Here is a 17,561-nt window from a genome sequence, read left to right as displayed (position 1 = left end):
CTGGCTGAGTTTACTTCACCTCTCAGTGCATAGGTAGAAAAGATTATTTTTCTGAGTTAAAAAGTAGAGCAGCATCCAGTGAATTGCTATGGGTATTTCACTACAATGAACATGATGCTTCAGGAATGAAGTGATTTTCCAGAAGTAGGGACATCTTTTTCCAGGTGTGATATTCATGTTGACATGGTTCAACAGCCATAATGATTGTGGGGATGTATCCTGTCTATGTGGCCTTGCTTTGTTAATCTGTACACAGGTAGAAGTAAGGGAAGATTACCACCTTAGCTGTTGCAGAATGCAATTTTTTCCTTGAAAAGATGCTGTCAATTAGTTTATGTCTAAAATATATACCTTTTCTAGGTATACAGACCTTTTCTAGGTTAACCATGTACAAGTGCAGCCCAGCATAATGACATCAAAATCAGAGTCAAACAGCTGAAACACAGTGAGACAGAGCCAGGAAATGAGATAACATCAAGAACAGAGAGGCTGCCAGCACCAGCACAGTTTCTCAAGTATGACACGAACAGCTGAATGGGGCTGCTGCCTGTTTTAATGACTAAACTTTGCTTCTCAACCTGTTTCCCTTACAGTGTGTGTACTAGAGGTTTTCTGTGCTAAGTGTGCATATCATGTCTGCACTGAACTCCATTGTGGTGGTTTTACCTTGCTAGGCACCTGAACTCTACCACAACCACTCTCTCACTCCTCCTCCTCAGAAGAGGAGGGAAAGAAGAAAAGGAAAGAAACAACTCACAGGTTGAGATAAGAATAATTTAATTAAAGGAAAAATAATTATGAAGGGAAAAATATTAATAATTAAGTAATTTAACTAAAGGGAAAAGGAAAGAGGAAAAGGAAAAGCAAAACAACATAGCCGTTGTTCTGGAGGACAGACATTTCATGAGAGCCCACCCCTCCCCTCTTCTTCCTTTTCCACCTTTTATTGCTGGTATTCCATACCATACTTCATATGGTATGGAATATCCCTTTGGTTGGTTTAGGTCAGCTGCCCTGGTGATGTACTTCCACACCTCTTGCCAGCCCCAGCCTGCTGGCTCTGGGGGCTTAGAGGAAGTCCTGAGCTTGTGCCAGTATTGCTCAGCAGTAGACACAACACTGGTAAAATTACCAGTGTTGTTCTAGTACAAGTGCAGAGCACCAGCACTGTATGGGGCCCCTGCCGGGGGAAGTTAACTCCATCCCAGACAGACCCAATACATCCATCAACCTAAGATTTCAATACAACGGTTAGTTTCCATATATAGGGGGAACGAGGCCTTTCCTACAGTGTGGTGCACTAACTGTTCATGGCAGTACCCTAGAAAAAGGATACGGTAATTACTAGCAACCTTGTTCAATGACCTGTCCAGCTCAACTCTTAGTGTTCTGGTAGGAAGAGCATCTGGCAGCTTCTCTGTCTCTGCTCACAATGCTGAGCAAAGATTTTTCTAGGAGAAAAATCTTTTGTGTTTCAATTAGACTGGCAGCAGAAGCAACTGTCAATAGTTTCTTCCCAGCCGGGAATTGAAGTAAATGAGACGAGATGACCAGAGAAATTATACACTACAAACTGTGGGAGTGGGAGCCTGTGTTCTGGGAAGTCGGGAAAGGAGCTCCATAGGAAGAAGTAAAATTACATCCCATGTCTACGTATGTCCTCATGGAATCTCTTTCCTCCAGCACTCAAGTGACATAGAAGGGTGTACTGGGCCTGGCTGAGATGGAGTTAGTTTCTTTGTAGCAGCTTGATAAGGTGCTGTGTTTTGTGGTTTTGTTTGTTTGTTTGTTTGTTGTTTTGTGTTTTGTTGTGTTTTTTTGACTAAAATAGTGTTGATAACACACCAGCATTTTGGCTGTTGTCTCAGCAGTCCTTGGACAGTGGTCGAAGCTTTCTCTTTTTCCTGCTCACCCCCTGCAATAATAGGTTGAAGAAGTTGAGAGGGAACGCAAGCAGAACACCTGACTTGAACATTACCATATGAATATTATATGCCATATAAAGTCATCCTCAGCAACAAAACTAAGGGGAAGGGGACTTTGGGGAAGGTAGCTCAGACTGTCTGGTAGTTGGTCTGTTTGTGGGAAGTGGTGAGTGATGCATTTACCTTATTTATTTGTTGCTTTCTTTTCCCCTTTCTCTTTCCTTTGCTTATTCAACCATCTTTATCACACCACGAGTTTTCTTCACTTTGCTTTCCTGTGGTTTTGTTTTTTTGTTTTTTTTTTTCTTTCACCTTTGCTTTCCTGGGTGGGGGTAAAGCTTTACCCTGGGGCCAGGGTCAGGGACGTTGCCAGGAAGCCTTCCTAACCTGGTACGCCCCTCTGACTACTACCCCCTTTTGATAGTCCAGGCGGCAGTGATTAACATTCGAAGAGAGAAGCTTCAAGGCTATCAAAAGGGACTTTAGGGGAATGGGTCGGTTAGTGGATGGAGCGGGAGTGCAGGTGGTGTTTTCGTCCATCCCTATGGTGGCAGGAGGGGTTCAGAGAGGACACGGAAAGCCCACCCTTAAACACGTGGCTCCGGGGCTGGTGCCAACGCAGAAATCTTGGGTTTTTGATCCATGGGGCACTTTACTCAGCACCTGGCTGATGGCCGCAGACGGGTCCCTATCTTTTAGGGGAAAAAGGGATCCTGGGCCAGGACTGGCAGGGCTCATTGAGAGGCTTTAAACTAGGTAGGAAGGGGATGGGGCTGAGGCTAGGATTGTTGGGGCTGTGCCAGGGGGAACAATGGCAAGGCCGGAGGATAAGGCAATGGCCCAGCTGAAGTGCTCTACACCAATGCACGCAGCATGGGTAACAAACAGGAGGAGCTGGAAGCCATCGTGCGGCAGGCAGGCTACGACTTGGTTGCCATCACGGAGACGTGGTGGGACCAGTCTCATGAATGGAGTGCTGCACATGCCTGGCTATAAGCTCTATAGAAGGGACAGGCAGCATAGAAGGGGTGGTGGTGTGGCTCTCTATATTAGAGAGTCTTTCGAGGTTGTAGAACTCGAGGTTGGGAATGACAAGGTCAGATTCCCTTTGGGTTAGGATCGGCAGGGACAAACAGGCTAGTGTCCTGGTCGGGTCTGCTATAGACCACCAAACCAGGATGAGGAGACGGATGAGGAATTCTACAGGCAGCTGACAGAGGTTGCAAAATCATCAGCTCTTGTACTCGTGGGGGACTTCAACTTCCCTGAAATATCCTGAAGCACAACACAGCCCTGAGAAAGCAGTCTAGGAGGTTTCTGGAGAGCGTGGAAATAGCTTCCTGACACAGCTGGTTAGTGAGCCTACCAGGGGAGGTGCCCCGCTAGACCTTCTCTTCACAAACCAGAGAAGGACTGGTGGAGGACGTGATCGTCGGAGCTGTCTTGGGCAGGAGTGACCACGCAATGGTGGAGTTCACTATTCTTGGCGAGGCCAGGAAGGGGACCAGTAAAACCGCGGTATTGGACTTTCGGAGGGTCTGACTTTGAACTGCTCAGGACACTGGTGGTGGAGTCCCTTGGAGGCGGTTCTTGAAGGGCAGAGGGGTCCCAGGAAGGCTGGGCGATCTTCAAGAGGGAAGTCTTTCATGGGCAGGGAACGGTCTGTACCCACGTGCCCAAAGACGAGCTGGCGGGGTAAGAAGACCGGCCTGGCTCAACAGAGAATTGTGGCTTGATCTTAGGAGGAAAAAGAGGGTTTATAAGCTTTGGAAAAGTGGGCAGGCCACTAAGGAGGACTTTAAAGAAGTACGAGGCTGTGCAGGGACAAAATTAGGTAAGGCCAAAGCTCATCTGGAGCTCAATCTGGCTACTGCCGTTAAAGATAACAAAAAATGTTTCTATAAATACATCAACACAAAAAAGGAGGACTAAGGAGAATCTCCATCCTTTACTGGATGCGGGGGGAAACTTAGTTACAAGAGATGAGGAAAAGGCGGAGGTGCTCAATGCCTTCTTTGCCTCAGTCTTTCGCGCAATACCGGATGTTCTCTGGATACCCAGTACCCTGAGCTGGTGAAGGGGATGGCGAACAGGATGTGGCCCTCATTATCCATGAAGAACTGGTTGGGTGACCTGCTACGGCACTTAGATGTGCACAAAGTCGATGGGCCGGATGGGATCCACCCAAGGGTACTGAGGGAACTGGCAGAGGAGCTGGCCAAGCCACTGTCCATCATTTATCAACAGTCCTGGCTATCGGGGGAGGTCCCAATCGACTGGCGGCTAGCAAACGTGACGCCCATCTACAAGAAGGGCCGGAGGGCAGACCCGGGGAAACTACAGGCCTGTCAGTTTGACCTCAGTGCCAGGAAAGCTCATGGAGCAGATCCTCCTGAGAGTCATCATGCAGCACTTGAAGGGGAAGCAGGCGATCAGGCCCAGTCAGCATGGCTTTATGAAAGGCAGGTCATGCCTGACGAACCTGATCTCCTTCTATGACAGAGTGACGCGCTGGGTGGCTGAGGGAAAGGCTGTGGATGTTGGTCTACCTTGACTTCAGCAAGGCTTTTGACACTGTTTCCCACAGCATTCTTCTCTCAAGAAACTGGCTGCTCTTCGCCTTGGACTGGCGCACGCTTCGTTGGGTAGAAACTGGCTGGATAGCCGGGCCCAAAGAGTCGTGGTGAATGGAGCCAAGTCCAGTTGGAGGCCAGTCACTAGTGGCGTCCCCCAGGGCTCGGTGCTTGGGGCCGGTCCTCTTTAATATCTTCATCGATGATCTGGACGAGGGCATCGATGTGCACCCTCAGTAAGTTCGCAGATGACACCAAGTTAGGTGCGTGTGTCGATCTGCTTGAGGGTAGGAAAGCTCTGCAGGAGGATCTGGATAGGCCTGCACCGATGGGCTGAGGTCAACTGCATGAGTTTAACAAGGCCAAGTGCCGGGTCCTGCACCTGGGGCGCAATAACCCCAAGCAGAGCTACAGACTGGGAGAGGAATGGTTGGAAAGCTGCCAGGCAGAGAAGGACCTGGGAGTGATGGTGATAGTCGGCTGAATATGAGCCAGCAGTGGTGCTCAGGTGGCCAAGAAGGCCAACGGCATCCTGGCTTGTATTAGGAAACAGTGTGACCAGCAGGGCTAGGGAGGTGGATCGTCCCCCTGTACTCAGCTCTGTTGAGGCCGCACCTCGAGTACTGTGTTCAGTTTGGGGCACCCTCGCTACAAGAAGGACATCGAGGTGCTTGAGCGGGTGCAGAGAAGGGCGACGAAGCTGGTGAGGGGCCTGGAGAACAAGTCCTACGAGGAGCGGCTGAGGGAGCTGGGCTTGTTCAGCCTGGAGAAGAGGAGGCTCAGGGGTGACCTATCGCTCTTTTAGGTACCTCAAGGGAGGCTGTAGCAAGGTGGGGTTGGCCTGTTCTCCCACGTGCTGGTGACAGGACGAGGGGGAATGGGTTTCAGTTGAGCCAGGGGAGTTTTAGGTTAGATGTTAGGAAGAACTTCTTCACTGAAAGGGTTGTGAGGCACTGGAACAGGCTGCCCAGGGAAGTGGTGGAGTCACCATCCGTGGAAGTCTTCAAAAGACGTTTAGATTGTAGAGCTTAGGGATATGGTTTAGTGAGGGGCTGTTAGCATTAGGTTGGAGGTTGGACTCGATGACCTTGAGGTCTCTTCCAACCTAGGAAATTCTGTGATTCTGGGTAAGTAAGTGACTGTGGTGCTTAGATTCCAGCTGGGGTCAACCCACCACAAAGTGAGAAAGAAAAAATCTCCAAAGTCCCTCTGCTGTTTCACAGAGTCAGGCTTTCAACAGCTCTTACACGTTCCAGTACTGCAAGTGTTTGTATGTACAGATTGCATAGACTCCTGTCAGCTATGGAGGATTCATGTCTTTGAAACTGCAGTGTGACTATCATTCCTTACTGTTCCCTGCCAATCTACCACTGTCATATTTCACACTCTTTACCTACCTTGCTCCATCCCCAACATGATTTGTCCATTACTCTGTCAAATATCTGCCTGTATTATGTGCTGCTGATGCCACAGGTAGCTTCCCTCCCTGGAAGGCTCTTTTATCACAGTACCCCCACTCCTCATGGTAGTTCCAGCCTTCTTAAACTAACAGACAGAAACATCAGAATGGGAGAATACATAACTCTCAACTAACCTTTCCCCCGAGAGTGACTTCTTATTTTCCATGTATTGGTACAAGTTACCTGGGGTGAAGGAAACCAATGCAGCATCCAGAGGTTTATTAACTAGAAGTAGTAAGGCAACATAACAAGAAGCCACGTGACTCAGCTACATGTTTTCAGTACACTGTGGCAAGGTACACTGTGAGTCAGGTAGATAAAGTGATGATCATAACCTCCCATGCAAACAGGACCCTACGTCCACAGCACAATCTTGATAGGGGAAAGTCTTTCTCTGGAAGCTCAAGGGCAGCCTTGGCTGCAGTGACTATGAAATGATGGAGGTCAAGATCCTTAAGACAGCAAGCTCACTATTCTAGGTTTCACAGGAGCAGGCTTTGGCCTCTTCGGGGATCTGCTTGGTAGAGTGCTGTGGGACAAAGCCCTGGAAGGAAGACGGGCCCGAGGAAAGCTGGTTAATATTCACGGATAGCATCCTCCAAGTGCAGGCACAAGTGCATCCCAACAAGGATGAAGCCAAGAAAAAACACCAGGTGGTCTGTCTGGATGAACAGGAGCTTCTGGACAAACTCCAAAACACAAGAAAGGAAGCACACAGAGAAAGGAAGCAAGGACAGGTTGCCTGGGAAGAATACAGAGAAATTGCCAAACAGCCAGGGATGAGGTTAGGGAAGTGGCATTCCTTAGGGATCAACACTGGGACTGGTGATGTTTGACATCTTTGTCAGGACATGGACAGTGAGATTGTGGGTATCCTCAGCAAGCTTGCAGTTGACAGCAAGCTGTGTGGGGCAAGCTGACATGCTGGAGGAAAGGGATGCCATCCACAGAGACACTGACAGGGTTGAGAGGTGGTTCCATGCAAACTTTTGGCAGTTCAGTGGGTGTACATGTATTACAATGGCAAGACTTTGGTAGCAAGGGGGCTGCAGGGGTGGCCTCTGTGAGAAGAGTTTGGAAGCATCCCACATTAGATAAGAGCCAGATTCTTCTGTCTCCAGAAGGGACCTGCTGCTGGCCAGAGCTGAGCCAGTAAGTGATGTTGGTTGTGCATCTGTGACAGCATATCTAAGTAAGGGAAAAAAAAATGTTGCACAGTAGCAGCTGGAAGAGAGGAGTGAGAAACTGCCCTGCAGTCATCATGGTGAGTGAAGGAGACTGAAGAGGTGCTCCACGTGCTACAGCAGAAGTTCCCCTGCAGCCTGTGGAGAGAGAATCATGGTGGAGCAGGCTGTCCCCCTGCAGCCCATGGTGTACCATGGCAGAGCAGACCTCCATGCTGAAGCCCGTGGAGGAGCCACAGTAGAGCAGGTGGATGTGGCCTGGAGGAGGCCACAGCCTAGGAGAGTCCTCTCTGGAGTAGACTCCAGGATGGACCTGTAGCCTGTGGAGAGGTTGCCCATGAAGGAGCGGATGATCTGGGGAAGCTGCCACCCATTGGGGGCCATATTGGAGCAGTTTGATCCTGACAGATGGACCCTATGGTATGGACTCACACTGGAGCAGTTCTTGAAGAACTGCAGTTTGTTGGGAAGTCCAGGTAAGATCAGTTTGGGAAGGACTATATCCCATGGGAAGGACCTGACATTGGAATAGAGGCAGAGAGTGACCATGGAAGAATGGAAAAGACAAAGTGACAGTAACCCTTATTCCCTGTTCCCCTACACCACTTCGGGGTGAGGAGGTAGAAGGAGTGGATGGGACAGGAAGATGTTTTTAGTTTGCTTTTATTTCTCATTGCTCTAGTCTGCTATTTATAGATAATAAATTGCATTCATCTCCTTTATGCTGAATCTGTTTTGCCTGCCCATAGCAATTGGTGAGTGATCTCCCTGTCCTTATCTCAACCCTTGAGTCCTTTCCATCATATTTTCTCCTCTTTTTCCTTTGAGGAGGGAAGTGAGAGAGTGGTTGTGGTGGAGTTTAGTTGCCCAGCAGGGTAAAACTACCACAGTGAGGCGAAGTGCAACATCTGCACTTGAGTCAGGACAATCCCAAGCACAAATAGAGCCTGGGTTGGAGAATGGAATGAGAGCAGCTCTGAGGAGAAGGACCTGGGGGTGGTGCTTGATGAGAAGTTCAATATGAGCTGACAATGTGCATTTGTAGTCCAGAAAGCCAACTGTATTCTGGGCTGTATCAAAAGAAGAGTAGTCAGAAAGTCGAGGGAGGTGATTCTTGCCTCTACTCTGCTGTTGTGAGATCCCACCTAGAGTACTGTGTTCAGCTCTGGAGACCCAACATAAGAAGGGTGTGGACCTGTTGAAGTGAGTCGAGACGAGGGCCATGAAGATTATCAGAAGGCTAGAGCACTTCTCCGATGAAGACAGGCTGAGAGAGTTGGGGTTGTTCAGCCTAGAGAAGAGAAGGCTCTGGGGAGAATTACAGCAGCTGTCCAATACCTAAAGGGGTCCTACAAGAAAGCTGGAGAGGGTTTTTTTGCAAGGGTTTTTGGTGATAGGACAAGGGGTAATGCCTTTAAACTAAAAGAGGGTAGATTTAGATCAGATATAAGGAAGAAATTCTTTTTGATGAGTTTGGTGAGGCACTGGAACAAGTTGCCCATAGAAGTTGTGGGTGCCCTATCCCTGCAAGTGTTTAAGGCCAGGCTGGATGGAGCTTTGAGCCACCTGATCTAGTAGAAGGTGTCCCTTCCCCAGAAAGGGCTTGGAAGTAGGATCTTTAAGGTCCTTTTCACCCCAAACCATTCTATAATTGTCTTGTCTTTTCCTTCTTTCCACTCCAGGAAATTATTAATTTAATTGCCTGCTCTTGCTTCTTTTCTTTGTCTTCCTAGTTTGTAAATCTTCCATCTCTTTCTCCCATCTTCATGTTTTCACACACTCTATTCTTTCCTTCTCTCTTCTGTCTTCTCCCCTCCATAGACTTCCTCACTTCTTATTAGGACTTCTTATATGACTTCGTTATTAGGACTTCCTTAGACTTCTGTTATCCACTCCCTTATTCCAACTTTTTAAATACCTTTCTTCTATGCCCTCTCACACCCATTTCCTGCCTGTTACCTATCTTTTTCTCTCATCTTTTTCTGTCCCTAAACACCTCTAGCCTATTACAGTAATCAGGTTTCTCTGGAGAAATTGAACAGGATTTAGGATGGTTTACACAGACCCTTCCCTCAACTTACAGGTTTTATTTCCACCCACTCTGCAGCTGATCCTTTTTGAAACAGCAAAGAGACATAGCATAGTTCTTCCCCCAAATAAGGTTCCATTCTCAGACTTTCTTTACTGCCTGCACTAAGAACAAGATAAAGGCAACAGTGTGGCTCCTTCCTGGGCTGAACACAGAGATTCAGTTCTAGGCCTTAACCTGAAGCAGAAGTGTCTCTAACCTATGTTTCTTAGAGCTATACATCTCATCAGTGAATTCTGGCATACAAGGACTCCTCTTTCTGTGCTGACCACGCAACTGGCTCTGATCAAGATATTCTCAATGAAGAAAATAAATCAAGCTCACACTGATTTCAGAATCTTTGGTGTTTTCAGCATTTTCTGTATTATTTATTATTTTTTATTGATTATTATGCATTTCTTATTATATGCATTTTTATTTATTGCAGTTCAAATTACTGCAATATCACCTGTAAGCTGTGAAGAGTTCGCAGGCCCTGGGAAAAGACTGTTCTCCAAGGGGTGAGCCCATGCTTTAACCCCAGTGTTCCTCAAAACAGGAGGAGCACATGTCAAAGTCTCTCTGGGAATACCTTGGAAGAAGTACCTTTCCTACTGCCAGATACAAAGGGTCTCTCTGAAAGCCTTTGCCAGTGAATATTTGAACAAACTGTGCCTATATTGCACGGGACCTGCTAGGATGCAACCTCAAATACTGAGGGAAGCATCTATGTCATTGCAACGTTACTCTCAGGTGTTTTGGAAAGTCATAGAAATCACAGGTTCCTGAGGGCTGAAGAAAGCATATCTCACACCTATTGTCAAGAAGGGCAAGAAAGAGGATCCAAGGAACAGCTGACCAATCTGCCTTACATTGATCTTGGGAAAGGTGATGGAACAAACCCTCCCATGAACCATAGATACTTCTAAGATATTAAGGTGATTGGTAGTTGTCCACATGGATTTGCAAGGGTGCAGCATACTTGACCAGCCTTCTGCAGTGAGATAATTTGCTTGATAAATGAAGGAGGAGCAGTAGATATTATCTTGACTTTAGTAGGCTTCCGACACTGTCTCCCATAACATCCTCAAGCTAATGAAATGCTAGCTAGATAGCAGTGAGGTGGACTGAAAACTGACTGAACTGCTGAGCTCAAGGTTTGTGACCGGTGGCACAAGGGTCATGCATCTGATTAAGGGATTAGAGCATCTGACATGTAAAGAGAAGGGATAAGAGCATCTGACATGTAAAGAGAGGCTGAGAAAGCTGGGATTGTTTAGCTGTAAGAACAGAAAGTTTGCAAGGGTAAAAGACACCAATTTGTATAAATACCTGATGGTGGGGACAGATTAAAGAAGACAGAAGTAGACTCTTAGTAGCATCTATTGAAAGTACAAGAGATGATGGGCACAAACGAAAATACAGGAAATTCCAATTAAACATAAGAAAAACTTAACATTACCCTTGCCTTACATATGATCAAGAACTGGAACAGATTGCCCAGGGAGATGTGCAGTCTTCATCCTTGGAACTATTCAAAATCTTACTGGACAAGGCTTCTGCTTTGAGAAATGAAGTTGGACAAGACGATTTCCAGAGATCTCTTCTAACCTCAGTAATTCTGTGAAAACTGCTCAGTGCATCCTTGAAACTACCCCCGAATTCTTCCCTTTCTTTTGCTGTCCCTGTCCTTTACATGAGTACTAAGGAGTCGGTGTTCCAGAGTTGGTATTATCACATCCTGCAGCCCAACTTTCTCTTTGGTATTTCCACATAATAAGGACTGCAGCCTCTCCACTGTTTGCCAGCTTCCCTTGTTGTAGCAGGCTTTAGTGCCTTTGCTCTTGGTTCCATTTGTGCAGTGGGATGTGCTCAAGGTACCTTAGAGTGTCACCTAGTGATTCCTCTTCCAAGGGTCTTGTCAGAACCTCTGGCACAAATCAGTGCACATAAAGCACTTATTTACACACCCCTTCACTGTCCCTACTCAACGGACTCATTTAGAAACACCTTTCTCCTGACGAGACCACTCTAAGCTACACCACAAGTCCACCTCCCCCAAGATCCTGTTTTGTAGCTCTGAGTCTTGCAGGGAGAAACAGAAGCCATTTTATTTTATGTCCACTTGAGGAAACCAGAGAAAACTGGAGCAGCTGGTGGAGCTGGCTTCAACTGATACACCTAGTTGTCAGATGTGAGGGTTTAATCCACCATGGCTTGGAATATTATTGCTCAGCACTGTTTGGCCACACCAGTGAATATCTGGGCATACTCACTGTTGTCAGTTTCTTCACTTTCCTCATAAGAAATGGTTCAACCTGAGGTTAGCCATAATCATGGACAGTGTCCTGGGCATATGGTTATTGTTAATCCATGTTATTTCTTCCCCTCCTATCCTGGGGGTTCTGCAAGCCCTCAGGTTCAGTGTGAATGTCAGCACCATTGAATCCAGACTAGTGGTAACCGTGTGTGACACACCAGTAGAGGGGTGTCCAGGAATTCTTTTTTATTCTGGGACTAATCAAGCAATTGTTCACAGGAAATGCCAATCAAGGAAAAACAGGGAGGAGAAAAAAAAAAAAAAAAAGTTAAAAAGAAAAGAGAAAAAATGTTCTTTACTGCAGCTAGATAGTAGTTACAATCTGTTGACTCAATAAGGCCTTTCTCCAAATAATACAGATGCATGAACTACTGCTCTCACCTATGTCCTATGAGCCACCCCTCCATTATCAGTTTTCCCAAAAATGCCCTCAGTGCTCTTGAGCTGCATGGGGTTGAATCATACCTTCCCTGGCAGTTAGCATCAGGGGCATTCCTGATGATTCATAGATTGTTGTTATTCAATACTTGCATTCTTTTTTCCCTTTATCTCTGTCTCTGTGAGCCTGTGTGTCACTGGAGAACCATGGGAAAGGGGAAGACCACCATGGTCATGGTCAAACTTTGGTCAACCTGCACAATGCAGTTATTCAAGCTGTGACATACCCTTTGAGGGCACCCCAGCTCACTCTTGCTGGGCTATGCCATCATGAATCCTGCCCTTGCCTATTCAGCACCTGTCTTCAAATACAATCTCCTCAAAGAACAAGCAGGATCCATTGTGGTATGTAGGAAGCCTACTAGGCCTGGCAGAAGCAGAGAACTGTCTGAGATTGATAGCACAAAGGAAGTGCACAGAAGGCAGAACTGGGCTACTCTGGAGGAATAGAACCATTGTCTGAGTATGGTGGGGTGGAATCAGGAAAGACCAAAGTCCAGCTGGAGTGAAGTTAGTGAGGAATGTAGAAAGCAATATTATCCTGGTTTTTGTTGGAATAGAGTTAATTTTCTTCATAGTAGTTGACATGGTGGTGTGTTTTTTGATTTAGGAGAAAAATAATGTTGATAACACACCAATGTTCTAGCTGTTGCTGAGCAGTGTTTACAGAGAGTCAAGGACTCTTCTGCTTCTCATGCTGCCCTGTCTGCAAGGAGGCCAGGGGTGCACAACAAACTGGGAGGGGATTGAACCAGGATAGCTGACCCAAACTAACCAAAGGGTATTCCATACCATATGATATCATGCTTAACAATAAAACTGAAGGGAGCTGGCTGGGGGAGTGCCATTGCTTTCCTTATCTCTGTCTGTGTGAGTCTGTGTGTCAGACTTTCTGGGCATCAGTTGGCTGGTGGTAAGTAATTAAATTGTGCATCACTTCATTATTGTTGTTGTTGCTGTTGTTATCTTTATTTATTTTCTTTCTTACTAAGCCATCCTTATCTCAAACTGTGAGTTCTTGCACTTTTACTTTTTATTATTATTATTATTATTATCTCCCCTGTCCCACTGTGGGGAGGAGAAAGGGATGTGCAAGTGAGTAAACAGCTTTATGATGCTTAGCTACATGCTGGGTTAAACTACAACGTTAAGGCTTTCTGTGAATACATAGCGGTACAAGGGAGACTAAGAAAAAGTGGACCTCTCCTAAATGGGGTAGGGGCCTAGTGACAAAGGACACGGAGGACTTTCTGTAATAGGCAGTGCCTTCCTTGCCTTGGTATTTACTTCTGTAAGGTCTGTCCTTAAGCCTTAGAAGCTGTCCTTAAGCTTGTCCCTGAATTTAGTCACAAAATCTGGCAATGTGGAGGATTACCCACAGTAGAGCAAGACTACACTGGAGACCAAAAGGCAAGCTAGATATGCACAAGTTCATGGGCTCACCTAGGTTATGTCCAAAGGTGCTGAGGGAGCTGATCAAAGTTATTGTGAAACTTCGGTCATCCTTGAGTAGTCATACTGCTCAGGGGAGGTTCCTTATGATTTGAAGAGCCATATAGTACATCCTCCAGCTCCCCAGAAACTAAGAAAGAATATCCAGATAACTATCAGCCTAATCTCACCCCCTTGGAATAATATAGAGCAAATGCTCGTGGAAGCTACTTCCAGCTATATGAAAGACAAAAAAAAAAAAAAAAAAACACATGTAACCAGTACGATAGCTTGATAGCTTTCTACAGCGAGCTGTTTCACTGGATGAGTGGAGAGCAGCGAGTGTCCTGGACTTGAGCATTTTTACCACAGTGTCCCATAGTAACCTTGTAGACAAACAGTTGAGCTAAAGTTTGGCTAAGCGAAGGATGAGGTGGGTGAAGAACCAGCTAGACTTGATATGGGGACAATACTATTTAACTCCTTTTTATTTATTTATTGACAGCAATTCAAGAGACAGGCACTTTATTTGGTACTGCACCTGGACTAATGTGTTTGGTTTTGGGCTCCTCAGTGGAAGAAAGACATGGGCATCCCAAATTAAGTTCAGGAGAGATCCACTAGGATCATTTGGGGAAGTGGAATGTGTGATAGGCAAGGAGAATTTGAGAGAACTGGACTAATTATTCAGAGAAAGAGAGTTTAAGAGGGTGTGTGACCTGGTCTCATTGCTGTCATCAGGTACTTCATGGGTGGCTGATTGTTAGTGGCCCCCTTTGGACGTAGGTACTGGTGCCACCACTGTTTATTGTTATTAACACCCTGGACAGTGGGATGGAGTGCCCCACAGGAAGTTCATGGATGATATCAGATGGGTGGGGAAGGTGATCCATACACTGGAGTGAAGGGCTGCCATGTAGAGAGGCCTCAACAGACTGGAGAAATGGGCTGACGGGAATTTTCTGAGGTTCAGTAAGGACAAATGAAAGAAATACTGTAGGTAGGATGGAGTAAGCCCATTCAACAGTACAGACTGGGAGCCAATTTGAAAGAAACCATCTCTGCAGAAAAGAATGTGAGAAATCTCATAAACAAGTTGAACATGACTCAACAGTAAACCCTTGCGATGAAGAAGCCAGAGCGTGTATCAGGTGGTATTAACAAAACTGTAGCGAGTGAGTCAAGGAAGATAAACTATTCTACTCTATTAGGTGTTTGTGAGACTGCATCTGGAAGTGGACTACTGTTCCCAGTTTTGGGCTTCCCAGAAGAAGAAAGAAAATGACATACATACCAGTGCAAGTCCAATGGCATGCCCTCAAGATAATTTGGGGGCTGCAACATTTGTGAGAGCTGAATTTGGTCTTAGGAAGAAAAGGGGGAAATCTCACTTGGAGTCTTCAGTTAACTAAGAAGATAGTATAGATAAGTCAAAACTAGGCTTCTATCACATGTGTACAGTGAAAGGATGAGAGGCATTGGACTAAGTCAGAGCATGGAAATTTCCAGTTAGCTATAAGGAAATAAATGTTTAGTAATTAATGTTTTCAAAGGCTAGAACAGGTTGCCCAAAGAGGTTGTAGACTCTCTGTGATATTAGTCTTAGCTTGACTGGCTAAGGCCCTGAGCAGCCTGATATAAGTTGGAAAGTTTTACTAAGGTGATTTCCAGAGGTCCCTTCCACCTCAAAATTATTGTTATTATTACTATTGTCATATGCAATTGTGCACCAGTGCCTTCCTGACTTCATTGAGTTGTAGACTTGGTCTCTGATAACCATCTCTATCCTTCTTGAGGGGTCTAGGAAGTACCTTAATCTATGGTATATATCAAGAGTGAAGACACATAAATTGATGTACTTGAACAAGTATCGGAAGACAAAGACCTGAAGGCACATTTATTTTTGATCCTCTAAAGATAAGAAGAGCATATTGTCTTGTAAGAAAAAACATTGCTCCAATGCCTATAAACATAAGGAGCCAGAACACTTCTGTTTCCCAGACTGGCAGAGATGTATCACACTGCCCTTGCAGCACTGCAGAGACATAATCCCTGAGCCATCTGCTTGAGGCTATCTGCTTGTTTCTTCACTGCCCTAAGTGTACTCTGCATTCAGCAGCATACTTCTACTCTGTCTCCTATACTCTTTGTCCTCCAATGATACTGTATGTTCTCCCAGGGTTCTTTTAACACCTATGCTTTTTTTCTTGGTCTCTTCTTTGAGTCTACTCTCTGCTCTGCATTCTTTCTGTTTTTTTTTTTTTTGGGGGGTTGTTTTTTTTTTTGTTTGTTTGTTTGTTTTTTTTGTTTTTTTTTGTTTTGTTTTGTTCTGTTTTGTTTTTGTTTTGCTTTTGTTTTGTTTTGTTTTGTTTTTGTTTGTTTGTTTGTTTTTTCATCTCTCCAAGGACACTGTATGCTGTGTCTCTTCCTTGGCTACTTTTATCCACCTTTCTGAATCTACTCTCTGTTGTCCTTCACATTTACAGACTTTATGCCATTTTCTTACCTTTTCTGAGACTTCACTGAAGTTCTTTCAGGCTCTCTTTTAGACTCTCAGCCTCTGCAAGGCTATTCTGTGTTCTCTGGGACTCTTTCAACCTTTCCATTTCTTCCCTGGCTTTTCAAACTTGCTATGGCTCCTTTTCAGGCTTTTGGTCTGTTCCTTCCTCTCTGTAAAATGACTGGAGCACTTTCAGTCTTCCTGCAGTTTTTTTTTTTTTTTTTTTTTTTTTTTTCACTTTCCTGAGGTTAATCTGGGTTTTCTGGGGCTGTTTCAGGCTGTCTTCAAGGTTCTTGGAATCTCTGCAACTACCCTTCTTTCTCCAGGAAGAAAGCCAGCTTCTTTCTTCTCTACTCCAAGGCTATTATTCTCTGTCATTCTTTTAGCCTCTGTTCTTTCTTAGCAGCTGCAGGGGTACTATGTGTTCCCCTAGTGCACTTTCATAATCTCTGCTGCTTTCTTGTTATATCTGAGGTCTGTGGTATATTCCCCATAGTTCTTTCAAGCGTTCAACTATTTTTTTCTGCTTCTTTGAGGCTACTCTGTACTCCCTGAGACTTTTACAGAACTTGACTCATTTTATTCTTCTTTGATGCTACTCTTTTGGGTCACTGTCAAACTTTCTGCCTTTTTACTTTTTGTGTGTGTGTGTCTTCTGTGAGGTCACCTTTGGCACTGCAGGGTGCTTTGAGGATCCTTTAATCTCACTGAAACTATACTATCTCTGAGGCTCGTCTTTATTCTCAGGGATGGGAGGTGAGGGGAGGTGTCCTTTGGCTTGTTGATTTCTTTCTTGCCCTCTCTGACACTGCAACAATTTATTCCTTCTGGCACTGGCAGCCTTTCTTCCCTTCCTTTAGGCTACTTCATTTTCTCTGAATTTCTTTCACACTCTTTGTTCCTTTGTTGTCTTCTGCTTGGTTCCACTGTTTTGTCCGGGGATCTTCAACACCATCTTCTACTTTGTAGTAGACATTTGGAGGACTATCCTGTACTCTTCATCTGTCCTAGTATTTCATCAGTTTTCATGGTTCCTTTGAGACTTCTCAGTGTCTTTCAAATGCCTTTAAATCTTTCTACTACTTTGTCCTCTTGTAGGCTACTCTGTATCCTCTGGGACACTTACACATTCTTTTCTATATTGCAAGGCTCTCAGAAACAATTCTCTGATATTTGTGGATCTTTCAGACCTATTTTTCTTTTATTAGAACATTCTACTGAAGGAAGATGAGAGAGGACAAGAGAGAGAGACATTATATTCTCAGAGGTGTAACAGCTTGAAGAACTCTGGACCTCAGTAGAGATGTAGGCAGAGTCTGTCCCTAATAGAATGGTAACTGCAACCTCTGTAGAAGACAAAGAATGGAAGCAGGTGACCTCTGGTACCAAGAGGAAGGCTCCTGCTCCACCTAAAGGCTTACTACTATAAAATAGGTTCACTGGCCTCAAAATTGAGGAGGAGCTGGTTGTGCTTTCAAGTAAAGCATCTGGGCCAGCTCACTCTGAACCACTAGGAAGAAGTGGCAAGTAGTAGCAGTGGCAATTCCTTTCTGCAAGGGACAGATACCCACCTGCTGACCTGGCCTTTCATCTAGAGAAGTTTACTGATTGCTTGGAGCCTGGATCTGGGACACTATTGCGAGAATTTGTCCAACTCTGTGG

This window comes from Aythya fuligula, chromosome 1, assembly GCF_009819795.1.
Source record: "Aythya fuligula isolate bAytFul2 chromosome 1, bAytFul2.pri, whole genome shotgun sequence".
In the NCBI taxonomy this organism is placed as follows: domain Eukaryota; kingdom Metazoa; phylum Chordata; class Aves; order Anseriformes; family Anatidae; genus Aythya; species Aythya fuligula.
Note: the sequence above shows the minus strand (reverse complement) of the source record.